An 18,614-nucleotide genomic window follows, 5' to 3' on the forward strand; every position below is an offset into this window, starting at 1 on the left:
CCCCCCCCCCCCGGGACTCCGGCCCGGCCCATGTGGCCCGAGTGTGCTCGGAGCCTGGGGGTGCTGAGCCAGTCCAGAGGAGATGGCTGATATTTTAGATCCAGTGTGTTTTAGATGGCCTCAGATTGTACCTTGACTACTGAGCTGCCAGATTTTTCATCTCTCTTTTGCAAAGATTATAAAAGCCTCATGTCATTTTTTTAAGAAATACATTCAGATAGAACACTTCTTGTGTAGTGTTTGTTTGTCAAAGCTGAATCCTGTACACACCTGGCCAGAACCCATCGTCCCAAGGAACAAGGGACCCCGTAAGAAACCCCAGTCCATGGCAAGGCAGGATCCACATACAACAACCATGTCTGATTCTTCTTCCGAGTCTTTAATATTGCCTATTTGTGATGGGGCCTGGTAGCTTTTTAGAAAGGGAAGTTGGTAGTTGTACTGGCTGATTTTGTGTGCCAACTTGACACGGGCTAGAGTTATCACAGAGAAGGGAGCTTCAGTTGGACAAGTGCCTCCATGAGACCCAGTTGTGGGACATTTTCTCAATTAGTGATCAAGGGGGTAGGGCCCCTTGTGGGTGGTGCCATCCCTGGGCTGGAAGTCTTAGGTTCTATAAGAGAGCAGGCTGAGTAAGCCAGGGGAAGCAAGCCAGTAAAGAACATCCCTCCATGGCCTGTGTCAGCTCCTGCTTCCTGACCTGCTTGAGTTCCAGTCCTGACTTCCTCTGGTGATCAACAGCAATGTGGAAGTAAGCTGAATAAACCCTTTCCTCCCCAACTTGCTTCTTGGTCATGATGTTTGTGCAGGAATAGAAACCCTGACTAAGACAGTAGTTATGTTTAGGCAACAAGTATGAAGAAAATAGTTCCCATCTTTTAGATAAGAAAACACAAGACAGATATTATCTAAAATATGTGCACCATTTATCTACTTAACAATAGTTATTTACCATGTAGTGGGCACCAAAAAATGATGAAATGAGTTAATATAATGAATATTATGGATCTCAAGCAAGGGTTGTGAGTAGAAGGCCAAAAGAATGCTTGTGAAGGTGAGGGAAGCTGTCACTCACAGAAAACCCAGGGTGAGGCTGACGTCAAGTATGTGAAGCACAACAGTGTGATCATTTTCCTCCTATACTATGGGCAAGATTTTTAATTGTAGTAGAAAAAACGTAATTGGGTACCACTCAATCATTTGCTCGTTCATTTGGCACATCTTTCTGGTGTGCTTGTTGCACTGGTATAATTCTAATAACAGTTCCATTGCTTCAAAGCTCTATGCTCCCCATATATTATCACATTTAATAGCCACCCTATATGTTATCTGCAGATGAAGGAAACACTGAGAGGCTAAGAACTGTGGCTAAAGTCAGATGGTGGTGGGCAGCAAGGCTGGACTGACATCCAGGTGCATCTGGCACCAATGCTCTGGCTCTTAAACCATAAAGATGCTTCTCAACATTTGCATGGTGGGGAGCCCCAGGATAGTAATAGAAAGGGTCTAGTTAGGGTACCTGGTCCTGGGAGTTCTCCAGCTAGTATCTTTATATAGCTAGCTCAACATAGAGCAAGATGTGGACAGGACCACAAAACAAGGCAGACAACATATATATTGGACTTCTGAGTCATATGGATCTGTTGTTACAAATGGACTACAAACTTAAGTAGCACAATTGGGCCAGAGACTTGAAAGCCAAGATATTTAATTGTGAACTAAAGATAGCTATTCTAGTTCCCTTCTGTTGCTGAAGTGAAACCTTCTGACGGAAGGCAGCTTAGCAGAGGAAAGGATTTCTTTAACTTATGCTCCCAGGTCACAGTCATTAAGAGAAAGCAGGGCAGAAATTCACACAAGAGCTCAAACCAAGCCATGCAGGAACATTGCTTACTGACTCACACATTAGAATGGCATTCCCTACAGTGATCTCACACATGCCTTTTCCCACAGGCAGTTCCTCAGTCGAGGTGTTCCTTTCACATGACTACCTGTGTGAAATTGACCTTAACTGCCAACCAGGACAACAGATTAACCAGAGAAAGTTACAAATAACATTTTAGAGGGGAAAATTCAGAGTGCTGGTAGAACATGGAGTTAAGGAGGGGAGAAGGAGTGAAAATCACAGTGACAGTTTCCTGCCACGCCTCAAGGCTAGAGTTTATAGTCTTTGTGCCGCGAGTCCATTGACACTGTCTGAGCAGGAAGATGATGTGCTGCAGACTGTCTGCAGTGTTCCTCCAAACACTCTAGCAGGAGACAGAAAAGGAGCCTACAGTTATGCAGATGGAAGTAAGAGTCTTAAGTTCAGAGGTAGACGAGAACAACCAGAGATGGAAATAGAGATGGACATAAGCAAAGACAACAGCGAAGGGGTCCTTTCAGTACTCTAACTAGAGAGCTAAGAATTGCAAGCAGCTTTCTTGGTAGCTCTATGAAACACTGTGTCTATATATTTTTTTATATGGGAGCATTATGTATTATATATTGTACATTACATATTGCATATATATATATATATATATATATATATATATATATTTGGTTTTTTCGAGACAGGGTTTCTCTGTGTAGCCTTGGCTGTCCTGGAACTCACTCTGTAGACGAGGCTGGCCTCGAACTCAGAAATCCCCCTGCCTCTGCCTCCCAAGTGTTGGGATTGAAGGCATGCGCCACCACTGCCCAGTGTATTTATATATTATTATATATAAGTAGTATATTTATATTTTTACATATTTAGTAACTATATATACTATATAAGATATATTACATATTTATATATTTATGTATATTATAGATAATAGATAGGTAGATAGATAGATAGATACATAGATAGATAGATAGATAGATAGATAGATAGATAGATAGGAATAAGACTTTTATTTCCATCTTCATGACTGCAGACTTCTTTTCTCTCTCCTGTTAGTGTGTTTGGAGGAACACTGAAGATAATCTGCAGCACATCATTTTTCTGCTTCAAAAATTTCAATGGACTCACGGCACAAAGACTAAACTCTAGCCTTGAGGTGTGGCAGGAAAACTATGAAGCACACACACATATACTCCCCTGCGGCTCAGAATACAGAATGTGTGTGCACTCATAACACAGACTACACCCAAGAGCTCAATCAGAAGCCCAGCCTCATCTAAGATACGTTGTCAGGTCTACATTTTAACAGTGTCTGCAGGAGATGCCAGTGCAGTATAAAGAGGTCCCACTTCACTTTCTTTTGGAAATGACTTAAAACAGAAAAAAGGAGAATGAGCCACCAACTTTCATGTGGAGAAAATACAGCCTAAAGTCACAGAAAGCTGATATTGCTTACATTTGATAAAATATAAAATTTAATACAGTATAGAGCTAATGTTAACTCCATAATATAGGTTTCTCTGTATAATGCTAGAAAAATGATCAATTTTATGTTACAAGAAAAACATAATAATGAAGAAAAATGATAAAGAAATCCCAATGTGGCTTGTCCTAAAAGCCCTCATCACAAAGGTCAGGGGCTGGTCAGAGGGCATGACTAAGGGCGATCACGACAGTGATACGCTCGAGTAAACGGGGCCCCAGAAGCAGATCACATCTGACTTCAGGGCCACACGCTCCTGTTGAATGAGCGAGATGCCTGTGAAACAAAAGCCCTGTGACATCAACAATGAGACATGGATCAAGTGAACACTGAACCCAGGGTGTAACAAAACCTTGGAAACAGGGCAATCAGAAAGTTTTAGCTAGATTGGCAGATGAAGGATCAAAACATGGTATAAAAAATAACCATGGGCAGGTGGGAGTGGGTGGGCGGGTGGAGGAGCACCCTCGTACATGTAGGGGGAGGGGAGGGGACAGGGGGTTTGCGGAGGAAAACTGGGAAAAGGGATAACATTTGAAATGTAAATAAAATATCAATAAAAAAAAATAACCATGTTATCTGTAGTTTTAGGAAAACAGGAGTTCCTCCAATGAAGTTTGACTGGTAAAAACAGCAACTGTGGCTTAGCCTCTTTTGAGAAGACTTTTTTAAAGATTTATTCATTTCATGTATATGAGTACACTGTCGCTGTCTTCAGACACAGTAGAAGAGGGCACTGGATCCCATTACAGATGGTTGTGAGCTACCATGTGGCTGCTGGGGATTGAACTCAGGAGCTCTAGAAGAGCAGTCAGTGCTCTTAACTGCTAAGCCATCTCTCCAGCCCCTAATGAGAAGTTTCTAAGAACAGAATCAACAAGCCATAATGACACATAGCAACTGATCTGAAGACCATCCCAAGCTGTAATACGTAAGAATTCATTGAATCTGTATTCCCTGAATAGTTTGTGTTTCCTCTACCTTTGTTCTTGAAGTTTCACACTTCAAGGACAAAGAGTTGAAGAAGCACAGTGCTGGTGCCCTTTTAAGCACCACAAAGTCAGGGCCAAGGGCGAGCAAGCTTGGTCAGTGGGCAAGTGTGCCTGCTGCCAAACCTGATGATTTGAGTTTAGCCCCTGGGACCCACATGGTAGAAGGAGAGGATCTATTACCGCAAGTTGTCCTCTGACTTACACAGGTATTCTATGACAGGTATACACACACACACACACACACACACACACACACACACTAAATAAATACATTATATATATGATTATTTTATATTATGTATAATACATTATATGCCACAGTAAACAAGAATTGAATATTTTGTCAGTTTAGGCTATTGCTAATAGCTCAAGACATTAGAAGAACCAAAAACTTCTCAGTTTTACAGAGGAACTCATGTAAAGAGATGACACAGAGATAGGGGATAAAGGGATAGGCAGGGGTAGAGACAGAGAAACATGGGCCTCCTGCATGACTCCTTGAGGTTACTGAGTAAATTGTTATTCCCTAACAAACACTAGCACAGCTGAAGCTCTTGAGGGAAGATATGACTGGTGCACTTGGTTAGCTAGACTGGCATCTATATTCTTTTTAAGATCTTAGCAACAGTTTTGCCAATGTGCGATGCATATTTCTGGCAACAAGGAAGTGAGTTCAGGATTGACAGAGGAAATATAACACCAAAGGAAAACTGGAAACCAAGCCCTTGGGCTGATGAGAGCAGGGTAAGCCATGTTCTCGGTGACTCTCATCCTGTTCCACAAATGAAAAGTAGGTTCATGCATTCAGATCTCTGCATGGCCCTGAAGATGCTGGCCATGGAAGCTCAGATCTGCCTTCTAGAGACAGAAAAAAGGAAGAACTGTGTTGAGAGTAGTCGAAGCCTTGGAGAAACAGTAGCTTTAATTCTCATCAAAGCTAAAGTCTTTTTTTGTTTTGGTTTGGTTTTTGGTTTTTGGAGACAGGCTTTCTCTATTTACCCCTGGCTGTCCTGGAACTCACCCTGTAGATATCAGGCTTGCCTCAAACTCAGAAATCTGCCTGCCTCTGCCTCACAAGTGCTGGGATTAAAGTCGTGTGCCACCACTGCCCGGCTCAAAGCTAAACTTCTAAAGCTAGGTTCTGGAGTTGTGAGGCATCCAGCCTGTGAACCCACAATACCTTTTCAGGTTTGCAAGAGAGAGTGGGTTGTAAGGAGAGACTTTCTTCCAAGTTGAGAAAGAAGAGGGTATTACGTGCCCTAGGGTGGTGCTGTAGACCCCAAGACGACTGTTGGTCAGTGCAGTTGTGATACCCAGAACCTCTTTGAGCCCTGAACTCAAGGACTTTCAAAGGCCCAAATTACACTTGGCCATCTAAACACATTCACTCAGAGTAACAGCCTCTGTTGGCCAGTTTGCTCATTTGTTTCTTCATTCCACAGATACATTTGAGCATCTATGTATGCCTATGCATAAGTGGGCACACTGCAGAAGCAAATGGAAGCAGGCAGGGCTACCCTGTTAACAAAAAATAACCCTATGAGACAGTTTCCTATACATCATCAAAGATTTCTGTGGTTAGGTAATCTCACTGCGTAGCCCATGCTGGCCTGGAACTTGCCACCCTCCTGCCTCAGTGCTGTGACACTACGTGAAAAGTAAAAGATCTTCATGCAGGACTGCAATGGCTGAACAGGTAAAAACAGAACACTTGGATGTGAAGCCTGTCCTTGAGATTTCTGTGGAGGGCTGGGCAGTGGGGGCACACGCCTTTAATCCCAGCACTTGGGAGGCAGAGGCAGGCAGATTTCTTGAGTTCGAGGCAAGCCTGATCTACAGGGTGAGTCCCAGGACAGCCAGGGCTACACAGAGAAACCCTGTCTCAAAAAAAAAAAAAAAAAGATAGAGATTTCTGTGAAGGGATGAAGCGTGTGCACACACAGCTGGGTTGCAGGCAGTGTGGGGCTTCAGATGAAGGAAAAGATGCTGCCTCAGAGTATGAGAGACGCTTCAGAATTCCTGTTCCTTCCACCAGCTTTGTGAGTACCAGTGTGGCGACTTTGCTTCCACTGCTTGCTTCTGTGTGCACACGACCCCCGATGAACCTTTCTGACCCTGGGCTGAAAGTCTCTCTCTTCAATCTGGAGTTGCCTGGGAGGGAAGAGGAAGAAGCTACCCTCTTCCTTCATCCCTGGTCCTCTTCTTGTACTGTGTTTGCTCACAGAGGAAGTGTGTTTAAAGTTGTCCCACAGATGCTACGTCAGGAAATCAGGGGCCAGCCAAGAAATCTGCATGTTGACCAGGTACCCCAAAATGTTTCTGGCCCGGATGGCCCATGACAACACTCTGAGAGACCCGTTCTGATTAACCAGCTTTTGTTTCTGTGTAGCTGACATAGAAAATTCCCTTTATATTCAATTCAGAGGTGTCTTTCTCTGGTATTCTGTACTCTGACGTGAAAATATAATTAATTCCTTCTATCTCAGGGGTACCATAGGGCACTCATCAAACAGAAGGTGATATGTATCTATTAGTAAGTAAGTCACAGAGTCAAATGTGTAAGTTGACTACAACCAAAGAATACATAATAAAGTCTTATTTTTGTATGTTTTTTTTTTCAGTTTTGCAGAGGAGTGTATGTGTGTGTGTGTGTGTGTATGTGTGTGTGTGTGTGTGTGTGTGTGAGAGAGAGTGCTTGTAAATATGCACACACATGCTCTCAGTGTCAAAGTGAATCCACTAGATTTTCATGGGGATTCAAATGCATGTTTTTTACTGGGAAACATCCATCAAAAATCCTATAAGGTAGTGCTGGAAGTAGATCGAGGAGGGGAAAGTTAGGGAAGGGTAGGGTCTTCAGCTAAGTTTAGCTTCTGCCTGATCTCTCAGGGAGGTGGAAGCATAAGTCATACAGCAGATTTGTCCTCTAGGAGGCACTGGAGCTGGCCTGCTGCATTCTCACGCCCAGGAGTTGGCTGTGAGCAGAGAGCCTTCCAGAAGAAGTGCCTACCACCAGCCAACAGAAACTCTTAAGATAAGGAGGCACTTGTGGTATTGGCACACAAAAGGGGAACTGGCATCGCACCCTCAGACTCTGCTCAAACCCACTTCTGTGTACTCTTACCATGATCAGGGCTTAGTACAAAAGAAAAATGTCTGGGCCTTTGGTCACCATTCAGATTGGGCATGAAGGTACTACCACTAAAATGGAAAGCTCTCACTTCTCTCATGGTTTTTCTTTCAACTTCCATGATGTAGGATTGTTTTGGGGGTGGGGGAATTCAACTAAAGGCATATGAAAATGTAAATGAGTAACATGAATTTTGTCATTCATCTTTGCATCATGTGACTGCTAATCTTAACTAGAAACATAAGAACCTTTTACTCATATGTGGGAATCACCAGAATTAATGTTTGTGTTTATATCTATATTGGCAGTTGGTAGTCATGGACATATATATATTCCACACAGATACATATTTGGCCAATAGACTCACTTCAGTATCTCTCAGTTTAAGGGATCAGTGTGATAGTTTGTAGAATGTCAGGATTGTCTAGATCCTTTAGACTTATATCATGACAGAAAGAAAAAAAAAACAAACACAGTAAGAAGTCATAGATGAATGAGCATGGTTCAGTCCTCAGAGGTGATCAGGAACATCACCTTTTTAGACAGGCATCCTGCCTCCTGCCATCAGGTCAGCCCCTTCTAACCACCCCCTATATCTGTCATTGGCTATGGGCCTCTCCAGGGACTGTAGGGAATTTAGAGGGAGATGAAAGTGTAGCTTTCTATATGGGGACCACAACAAGCAAGTAGCTGCAAGTGGGACATGAGTGCACCCATCAGGCAAGAAGGATGGGGAGGGGCTCTCCTATACCACTTACTAATGTTTGGAAAATGCTGCACAGGACTGACTTTAAATACAGTTCTGACCTCTCAGAGCCTGATCCGGTATGGCAGTTTCTCATGTTTCTGTCTCCCATATAGGACTCTGCTCCACTCTGTGGCAAAGCCCTGGGATGCTCTCTGTATGCCCTGTTCAGAGGCTGTATACCCTGTTCATAGGCTGATGCATAATTGTTACCAAACAAGAATTCTCCAGACAGAGAGCAGTTCTGTGCAGATCACAGAGCAACTTGAACTCCAGTCTAAATACTTTGAGTATTATTCTGTTGGCAGAGAGGACGTGTTTGAATGACTTTGTTGGCAGCGGTACAGAATACAGTCAGGGCCAAGGACAGAAAGAAGAGAACACCCAGGAGCTCTTGCAGGAACACAGGCAGAGTTACACGAGGCAGAATTTGAGCAGAGGCTGAGTGTCCGGGGTGTGGAGAACACAAAGATAATGTGTGTTATTATATCTCCAGGGTCCAGATGGCCCCAGGCTCACATCCAGTGTAGAGATTGTCAGGAGTTGGAGTCTGGCAAATGTGTTAGGAGTTCTATGCTTATATGCCCAGAGACAGATGGACGAGGGGTACCCTTTCTCATGCTTGGACAGAATAGATACAGGGAAACAAGTGAATGTCTGTTCTTTCGTTGTAATGCACAGACAGAATCCCTAAAGTACACACATGAGTATTCTTTTCCCTCCATATTTTGGACACAATTTCACAATTGTGAGAAAACCAAGACTGTCTATACGGAATGTGCTCAGTTCATTAGTCCATGAGTCACCTAAAGTGAACAGTGTCTGCTTTCAGTTTCATCCTTGAAAGTAACACAGGTTCCAAGGCTGAAGCTTGAGTGCATTATTCTCAGCGGGCCTCTGGACCGAATCCAGGTTAGAATAATTTGTCTGTGACTCCGATAGATCATATACACACACCAGGAAATCCTTTACTTTTTTCTTCTAAGCTTTTCCAGGCCTTGACTGTAATAAGGTGAGCAATTTGTGTTCTTCCCTGTGACTTTTGGCCATGTGTCTGCTGTTGTCGCTGCTTTGTGAGACCCAACTACCTGGGAACCCAGTTTTGGGGACTGGACTTGGATTTGCTGGGGTTCTCCCTGGGGCTGGCCTGAGATTTATCATCAATAACATTCCTTTTCCTGGGGACTTCACTGCAGCTGTTCACTGTGAAGCCCAGGTACACATTAACTCCTACCTCCCAGGGGAAGAAAGCAGAGAGAAACATATTCCTGAACTGTTTCCATATCAGCTTTCCTAGAAGAGTCAGCAGAAACCGATTTTCAAGAAGTAGTACATCTGGGAAGTGTTATAAACCAAAGGCTGGAGCTGCAGGGAGTGCGCGCATGCACTTTATCCAGGGAGAGAAGCGGGAGTGATAGGTTTGAGGGGCTAGGCTGAAGGAAGTAGCCACTGAATGTTTGTGTAACAATAATAAACAGCAAAAATAACATAAACTCTTCCCTCCCGGGGCTTTTTCTCCAAAAACAGTTAATTACTACCATGTGTGTCGAGGTTTTCAACCAGAGGTTTGACAATAGAGTCTTTTGTTTGTATTCAGATCTTACCCTACAGCCAGAGACTCTTAAGCAGATGGACCCTCTCACGCCCTCCTACCAAACCATGCACACCCTCAGCTCCTGGAGAAGATCTGAGAAACAATAGATGACAATTAGAAAAAAGAAGCTGCCTAACACTTTCTGTGCTGATCTGACATCCAACCCTCTCCCTGAAGCCATGTTTCCCTGTAAGTGGCCTTAGAGGCCCCCAGGCTCCTCAGGAGACCACACTCTGGAGGTAGCCATTGCACATCACGTGACCAGAGCTTGTGACCCATTTTGAGACTCTTGACAGGTCATAGTCCTCTCTCTTATAAATTAAAGGCAAATGAGCATAAGATCCCTTTGAAAAGAGCAAATACATGTATTTGTTTGTAAAGTTTCTCCTTGGCATCTTGACATGAAAACAACAACAGCAACAAAACCTTTTCCAAATTGTAAGGTTTACAAATGTAGCTAATTATTCTGTATGTTGTCCCCCTACCCCTGCGTGTGCATAACATTTTCTGAGGGATTCCAACTTGTTATCCTTAGGTCTGCGGTCCAGAGCTGATGACGGCCATGATGAACTGATCATATCTTTCAGAGATGTGTTGATGATTAGACCTGACAAGAAGGTTAGGGATTTTCCCAGGTCTATGAGCTACAGACAGGGGAAAATGTTCTTCCTGACTAGATCATAGTCTACACATGTGGGAGAGAATCACTATGACAGTTTTCAATTCCAACTCCATTCAAAGTGAACTAAAACTTGTAAATTCAACTCCGTGCACTATCTGTTGTAAGTGCAGTATATGAGGATGTTTATACAATATATTATACGGGTGAGGGAAATTGTTCCCTGTACCCTTGCTCTGGCATTCTTTGATTCCCTTCCTGTCTAGTCCACAGCTGACTGAACTATCCAGGTCATAGTCAACACCCCTGAAGGAAACAATTACTGTACACGTAAGAAGTCACAAGAAGCAACCTCCAGCTTTTGTCAGGTTTGCCAGGTACACATGGTATCCAACCTTATATGTGGAAGGTCTCTGATGATCTGGACCATAGATCAGCTTTGCAGCCAAGGATATGTAAATGGGGAAATAGAAATATCAAAGGAGATATCCCCTTTTTGTGTGCACTTACTGTGTGCTACAGTACGCTTTGTGTTCAGTATCACATTTTAATGTTCCTAGCAGCTCATTGGTGAGGATTGTGTCTTTATCAGATGAAGAGAAAATTAAAGAGAGTCTTCATCATACAGCAGAACCAGGATGGCAGCCCAGAGATAGGCTAACTCTAACTTCTCTTCCCGTTCCTCTGATGGCACTGAAGTGTAATAAATGGAGAGTCAATTGACTCTCCATAACTTAGAGTCAACATGGGGAAAGTTGCTGAGGTTAAGGTCACTCATTCTGCCTCTCTGGAGGTGACAGCAAAATGGAAAGGAGACCCTGTTGGTAGAAGCATGTTAGCTAGGACAGAAAGTATCTGTCCCATATTCTCTCCAAGGAAGTCATTCAGAACAATCATGGTAGAGCTCCATAGGCGCCATTAATATACAGTCAGAACACTCCCTTCCCCAGCTAGTGTAGATTTCGGCCTCGCTTGAGCTTCACAGGGAAGCTGTTCACAGCCTAGGTGGGATCTACCGAGGTACTGCGGCCACATGGGCAACATCACTGTACCTTTATCACTGGACTTTAGTACTAAGTCTTTAAACACAGAACTATGCTGTTTCCCACATTAGTCTGTTTAGAACAAGGTGTCCTGTGTTGCAAGACCTCTATTTTTCTCATCCTGTGAAAGGGGATCCCATGGTCATTCTCATACCCTGGCTGATTCTGTAAGTATCTCAACAGAATTCTATTACAGTGCTACTTTCAGACTCTAGTGGGATGTTTCTTGAATAGTAGAAATGCATCTGTTCAATTATTCCAACTGTCAAATAGCTGATGTTGATTGGATATTACAACATGCCCTGGCAATGGCCTAGAGTAAGTTTTGTTTGTGGATAAAGTTCAAATTGCTTGGTTGAAATTGCATTTTTCAGTATTTGCAGGAATTTTCTAATTTCATGGTTTAATTATCAAGCTCGCCCTAGAGAGCTTTGTCAAAACTTGTGCCCAGTTGTTCATATATTACCTCATTTGCTTCTTGACTGCAAGAAGAGCTAGAGGTTTTCACAGAAACCTTACAGCCTCAAGGCCAAATATACTCACAATCTGACCAGTTATATACTTAAGTTTTATAAACTATGCCTTGAAAGTTCAGTTTTAAGGATCAAATACTTAAATCCTTGAACTCAGTTGTATTTCTACTTACACATTAACCCAGACATACATATCTTAGATGCCATTTCAACAAGTTTCAGCCATCATAACCTCAAGGCATGTTTGGGAACCATTTAGCCATAGTAGAATGACAAGATATTTTAAAGAGAAAGGAAGGATGAAGGGAAGAAGGAAAGGAGGGAGGGAGGGAGAGAGGGGGGCAGAAGTTGTACCCAGTTAAAAAGTTCAATTTCAAGAATAACAAGTAAATTTTAGTCTATGTCTCCAATGTTACATTAGATATAATTATATGAAAAAATATTCAGTTTCCATGACATTTATTTTACCTGGATGATCTGCATTTTGTCTGACCACCTTAATCAAACTGGTTCAGGGTTGCAGACAGAGGATCACTTGATAGTTCACATGAGGTTCTACTGTATTGTGGTAGAAACTAATTCTCAAGTTAGAAATTCAAGCAATAGTGCTTTTCCGGTCCATAAAATCTGTCTTTTCCCCTGAGGAGCATTAGCTAGGACTGTGCTTATAAACAAGTTCATGAGTTACAAAAAAGAAGAGTATTCAGTCTAAAAGGTTGAATCCAGGTTGAAGAGATGGCTCAGTGATTAAGAATCTCTACTGCTGAATCACAGGACCAGAGTTCAGATTCCAACACCCATATATGGCTATTCACAACCACCTATGACTTCAGCTCCAAGGGACCTGAGTCTCTCTTTGGACTTCCATGAACAAACAAGCACACACATGGGGACATAAATAAAATAAACATTAAAAATGAACTTTAGAAATAATAACACCTCCAAGGGAAGTTTAAAGAGAGAGAGGATGATAGAAAATTAATAAAGTTGTTGGCCTCTCTCTCCCTCTCTCTCTCTCTCTCTTTCTCTCTCTCTCTCCACATATGTATGTATACATATATGTGTGTGTGTGTGTGTGTGTGTGTGTGTATGTATATGTGTGTGTGTTTCGAGACAAGGTTTCTCTGTGTATCCCTGGCTGTCCTGGAACTCACTCTGTAGACCAGGCTGGCCTCGAACTCAGAAATCCACCTACCTCTGCCTCCCAAATGCTGGGATTAAAGGCATGTGCCACCACTGCCCAGCTTCTAAAAGATATTATTGACAATCATGACACTCAAAGTTATTCAAATCCAGATTCTGAATATCTCTAATTATTTATATTCCAAGGACTATGGCAGAGTATCATGGTAAGTGATTTATTATCTGAATTTGTATGGTCCCAGCACTTTATTGTTCCTGGGTGTAAAATACAGTTCTTACTCTCAAAGACTTCTCAGTTTAAGACTATATATACATATATCACTATTAAAAAGATGTTAGGGGGCTGGAGAGATGGCTCAGAGATTAAGAGCACTGACTGCTCTTCCAAAGGTCCTGAGTTCAAATCCCAGCAACCACATGGTGGCTCACAACCATCTGTAATGAGATCTGACGCCCTCTTCTGGTGTGTCTGAAGGCAGCTACACTGTACTCACATAAATAAAATAAATAAATCTTTAAAAAAAAGATGTTAGATAGATATAGTAGATAATTTGAAATTAATTTTATAATATATTCATTTGATTAGTTTTAAAGCAATCATTTTCTTACATGTAGCTATGGAAAACCCTGGCCCATGAATCAAAATTAAGAGAGCAGCTTGTCTTGGCCAGCTCTGAAAAATATCAAAAGAAGCTCTAGATCCATGCTTTAGGCTGAGATAAAGATTCAAGGGCATATGATTTATTGAGAGCACGACTCCAGAAAAACGAGGAGTAAGGGAGATGAGAGAGCAGAACAAGGAGCCAAGACAGCCTCAACTGCCGTAAGACTTCCGTCTTGTCCCACAGGGCACCAGAGCTAAATGTACCTGGAGGCAAGGATGTAGTTCTACATATGTCATGTCAACCTGTCACCTCCTCTCTATCTGCAACCAAGTGCATAAGTCCTTCATCCATGAGGCTGAACGCTCTTTTGTAATGATGACAGCTGTGAGCCTTTAGGAGTCAATACCACAGCTGCTGCAGGGCAGGAACAACAGCCTAACCAAAAGGGGACCCAGGCTCAGCACTACATGTCCACTGTAGTCCCTGACGCAGATTATCTAGAGGAGGAAAATCCCTGTGCATTTTACTATTGCACACTAGTGAGCTCAATACCTCACCAACCTCACTGCTCTGGAAAGAAAGAACTGACCATGTGAGACCTGGCTGTCCCAAAGTCTGTGTATGCTCCTCCTCAGTCACATTGTCATTTGCATCTGTCTTACTTTGCTTTTATTGCTGTGATTAAAAACTACTTGGAAAGGATACAGTTTACTCAGCGTTGATGTCCTGATCAGAGTCTGTCAGGAAGTGAAGTCAGGGCAGAAACTCAAGGCAGGAACTAAAGCAAGGCTGTGGAGGAGTGCTGCTTACTGGCTTGCTCCTAGTGCCTTATTCCAATTACTTTATACAACCCAAGGACACTTGGCCAGGGAGGCACCACTCAGTGGCCTGGGCCTTTTCATAACATTCATTGATGAAAATGCCCACAGACCTGGCCACAGGCCAAGCTGATGGAAACATTTTCTCAATTAAGGTTCTCTTAATTGGGGACCAGATGTCCCCAGATGTTTTATGCTTGGTTGACTAAAAAAAAAAAAAAAAAAAAAAAAAAAAAAAAAAAAAAAAAAAAAAAAAAAAAAAAAAAAAAAAAAAAAAAAAACCTAATCAAAAGACCCAATGGCCTTCCTTCCATGCTTGGTGTTGCTCTGCACAAAAGCCATTGTTCATTTGTCTGCCATAGAGAGGCCGGTAAGATTTCATTTCAATTAGCTAGGTTATCTGGTAGGTGTTTCCATAAACTGCATTAGAATCAAAAGCATGTCAGGCATTCTGTAATATCAAACTGCCATTCTTTCTTTTATAAACCTCAAACGGATTAGACTTGGTAAATGTAAATTTTTAGATTACAACCTGCAAGAAGCGAGTTGTGCACTGTAGAATCCTAAACTGGGGACTATTGCCATTTGGTCCACATGCTTGCTTCCGGGAGTGGCCAAGTGGGACCTGGCTCACACTCAGAATTGTCAACTCATCTCTGGTTGTCTAACTTGACCACCAGTCCTGAAGCATCTATCCACCCATTTCCTGTGTCTCTTCCCACCTGGTTTCTGTTTGGAGAATGGAGCCATTTTAGATTCACTTTAAAGCTACAATGGTAGAAATAAATATGCTTTCTAGAATGGTGTTTTATGAAGCATTTTCTGTAAGTTAGTAGTACACACACCTCTTAGGCTTACTCTCTGCTGAGACAATGAGACAGGCAAATGACAGCGTGGAATATGTCTTAGTTAATTTTCCCGTTGCTGTGATGAGATACCTTGATAGAAGCTATGTAAGGAAGGAAGGATTTGTTATGTCTCACACAGTTCAAGCATACAGTCCAGCACAGTGGAGGTGGTCTGGTGGTAAGAACGTGTGTCACACTGTGTCTGCAGTGTGGAAGCGGAGAGCAAGGAATACATGTGTTTAACAACTCCCTTTTTCCAAACGACAGTCCAGAATCCTAGCCCAGGGAATGACGCCATCCACAGTGTGTAGATCATCCGAATTAAGAGAATCCCTTACAAGTATGCTGGAGAACCATCTCTCAGGTGGTTCTAGAGGTCACCTAGTGAGATTAACCATCACAGGGTAGAAATCCTGGGAGCTACAGCAGTGCACTAATATAAAAACCTCAGTATAAATTATATTGTGGTTCTTGACCTTATCTGATCCAACATTCCAATGTAAGACACCTTTCTGTTATTTTAGCAAAATGCATTAAAAAGGCCAACTTCTAGAAAGGAAGGTTTATTTGGTCACATTGTTTGCAAGGGTTAAATCTGTGGTTAGTTAGCCCCAATGTTTGGGGGTGGCAGTAATGAAGCAACCCATCATGCCAAGGAGCTGTGATGTAACAATGCTATTCACCTCTCATGGAAGGGATGAGAAAGAGAAGAAATGACTGGGGCCCAACTGTCCTCTCTGAGATCATATTCCCAAGATCAAAACACATTTCACACATCTCTTGAAGTCTCCACTACCTCTCAATAGAACTACTCCAGAGAATAAGACTTCAATATATAGACTTTTGGGGAACACTTAAGGACCCAAGCCTCTCATTTTTACAACACATTTTCTAATATTCTTCGAGATGAAATGTATAGTCAATATAGTCCATCCGCACATATAACTTCCAAGTGAAGTAATGTAATATGTTAATGTTAATAAAAGAAACATAGTTGATAAGCAGAGAATATACAGAAAAATGAATATACCAGAAGATATAATGAAGTAAAAATATGTTTATATATGCAAATGCTAAGCATGAGACAGCCATAGAGGCAGGTGTATTATGAATATGTTAGTGTATTTAAAACCATGGACTTAGTCTCTCAAGGCTTTTATTTTTCCTTTATGCTTGTTCAATGGAACATTGACAAGCTGTAGAAGACATGAGATCATTTTCCATTTGATGGGAATGTCTAGTATTTCTGATTCCCATCCACTAAATGCATAACTCACAACACCCTAGCACTGTGCCGACAAAAACCAGTCCGGTGAACCTCTAAAATGTTTCCAGATGGAAGTGCCTCCCATACCAAGAAGCTCTGGGCTTAAAGGATGGAGATTCAGGCACAGTTCAGAAAGAGAAGTGTAGGCTTTATCCAAGTACAGTAGTTTATCTGAACAAAGTACCTTGGATAAGACCTTTGTGATGGTAACATAGAGAACCAGCAGATGGGGAAACAGACATTAGAATATCTATGGGTACCATTCTAGAAAAGTAGCGAGAGGGTGAAGAGTTAGTTATACTCTAGACAGATTTAAGATGAATTACTGAATGGAACTGTAACTGACTTGGGGAGCATCATTGACCAATGGAGTCAAGGATAGCCAAGTCTTTCTCCATTCAGAGTTCGGTAGATGATGACATTACTCAGCAACACAACAGGATGATGATGCTGTTGATGTAATTCATCAACAATTCCAGGATGGAGATTCTATGCCTGCTATGTACAGAAAAGGAAAGCAGGTTTGGATGTGTGTGGGTGCTGGTGTTTGTAGGACAACCAGTAAGGAATTGGGTCCATGTAGGTCCTGCAGCTATCCACAGGCACATGTTCAAGAGACATAAGCTAAAAGACACCAGGAAGTGAGTGTGGAGGAAAAGGTGGGCTAATGTGAACCCTGAGTGACGCATACATGTGGAAGACAGAGATGTTTCATTGGCTTGGAAAGTAAAAATGTAATTTAAAAAATCAGTAAGAATTTTTTATTTTCTTTGCCATGATGGGCTAGTAACTATAAACACCTAAAGAAAACACTGAAAGACTGGGCAGAGTGTCTTTCTGAGCCAAGACGCTGAGGTCAGTTGTTTATGCAGTGAGACTCTTAGACAGCAGAGTTTGAACATGCATCTTCTTTTCGCATTATCTCAAAAGCTCGGCTTCTTTCCCACCAACTCACTGGAGGATTTCTGCAGCGAGCAGGATGTAGCTGAGTAGGAGCAGCAGAACTGTGTTGAAATGGCCTCAGGGGTGGGACCTCAAGTGCTCCCAGCTGTGTGTGAAAGGCTCTTGGTCAGCATGTTCGCACAGCTGCACAATGGGGCCCTGGGTGAGTGTCCTAAATGGCTCTGCTGAGGAACTGTGAGTCCTGCGGATGCCTTTTGGAATGTGGGCTAATAGATCAATGTTAGCATCCACTCCAGACAACATTCCCATCAGCCAATAATTAGATGCCCGAGGCAGTCTGCTGACGTGGTAGAATCAGATCGTTCAGTGTGGTAAATATACAATGAGGACCTTCACTGTGAGTCTTGGAGTGAGCCTGCTGGGGCGACGGTCCAAAACATGGATTTGGAATCCTAGAATTTGGCGGCTAGGATGAACTCTAACCAAGTTATTTCTTTCTTAACAGATAATGGTGTGAGGGTCCAAAATGAGGATAAAATCTGCCATCCACCTGGCTATAACTCTGCTGAGATCTGGAACTGGATAATTCTGTGTAGAGGGAAAGGAGTTTCCCTTGTGGCATCCAAAAATGTGTCCTAACTTTGTCAAATGTCCCCTCAAGAGTGAATTCAGCCTGAAATGGAGAAGTATCCACTGACAGCTACTTCGAGGGTCAGCTCACTGTCTCATAAAATGCACGGAAGAGAGGTGATAAACTGCAGCTCAATGCACACGTTAATTTTTATCACTGTGATGAATTCCTGAAAGAAATAACTTGAAAATCAGGAAAGGTGTATTTTGGTGTATGGTTTCAGTCTACAGTCAGCTGGTTCCATTTTTTCTGGGCCTTGGATAAGACAGACTAAAATCGTGTAAGGGTGACAGGAAATAGCACAACTCACTCCATGGTGGCCAGGAAGCAGAGAGATGAGAAGGGGCCCAGGGAAAAGTCATCCCCTCTAAGACAAACCCCTAAGTACTTATTTCCTCCAGCCAAACCCTGCCTCCTAGTTTCTACCACCTCCCATAACTGTCATCAAAT

The 18,614-nt window shown here is 42.4% G+C and overlaps 1 pseudogene; it reads left to right on the top strand.

The window, feature by feature from the left end:
* LOC116080997 overlaps nt 1–18,614 on the top strand; it is a 107,968-nt pseudogene that overhangs the window by 40,552 nt on the left and 48,802 nt on the right.

Source organism: Mastomys coucha, unplaced genomic scaffold (assembly GCF_008632895.1).
Source record: "Mastomys coucha isolate ucsf_1 unplaced genomic scaffold, UCSF_Mcou_1 pScaffold6, whole genome shotgun sequence".
Taxonomy (NCBI): Eukaryota; Metazoa; Chordata; class Mammalia; order Rodentia; family Muridae; genus Mastomys; species Mastomys coucha.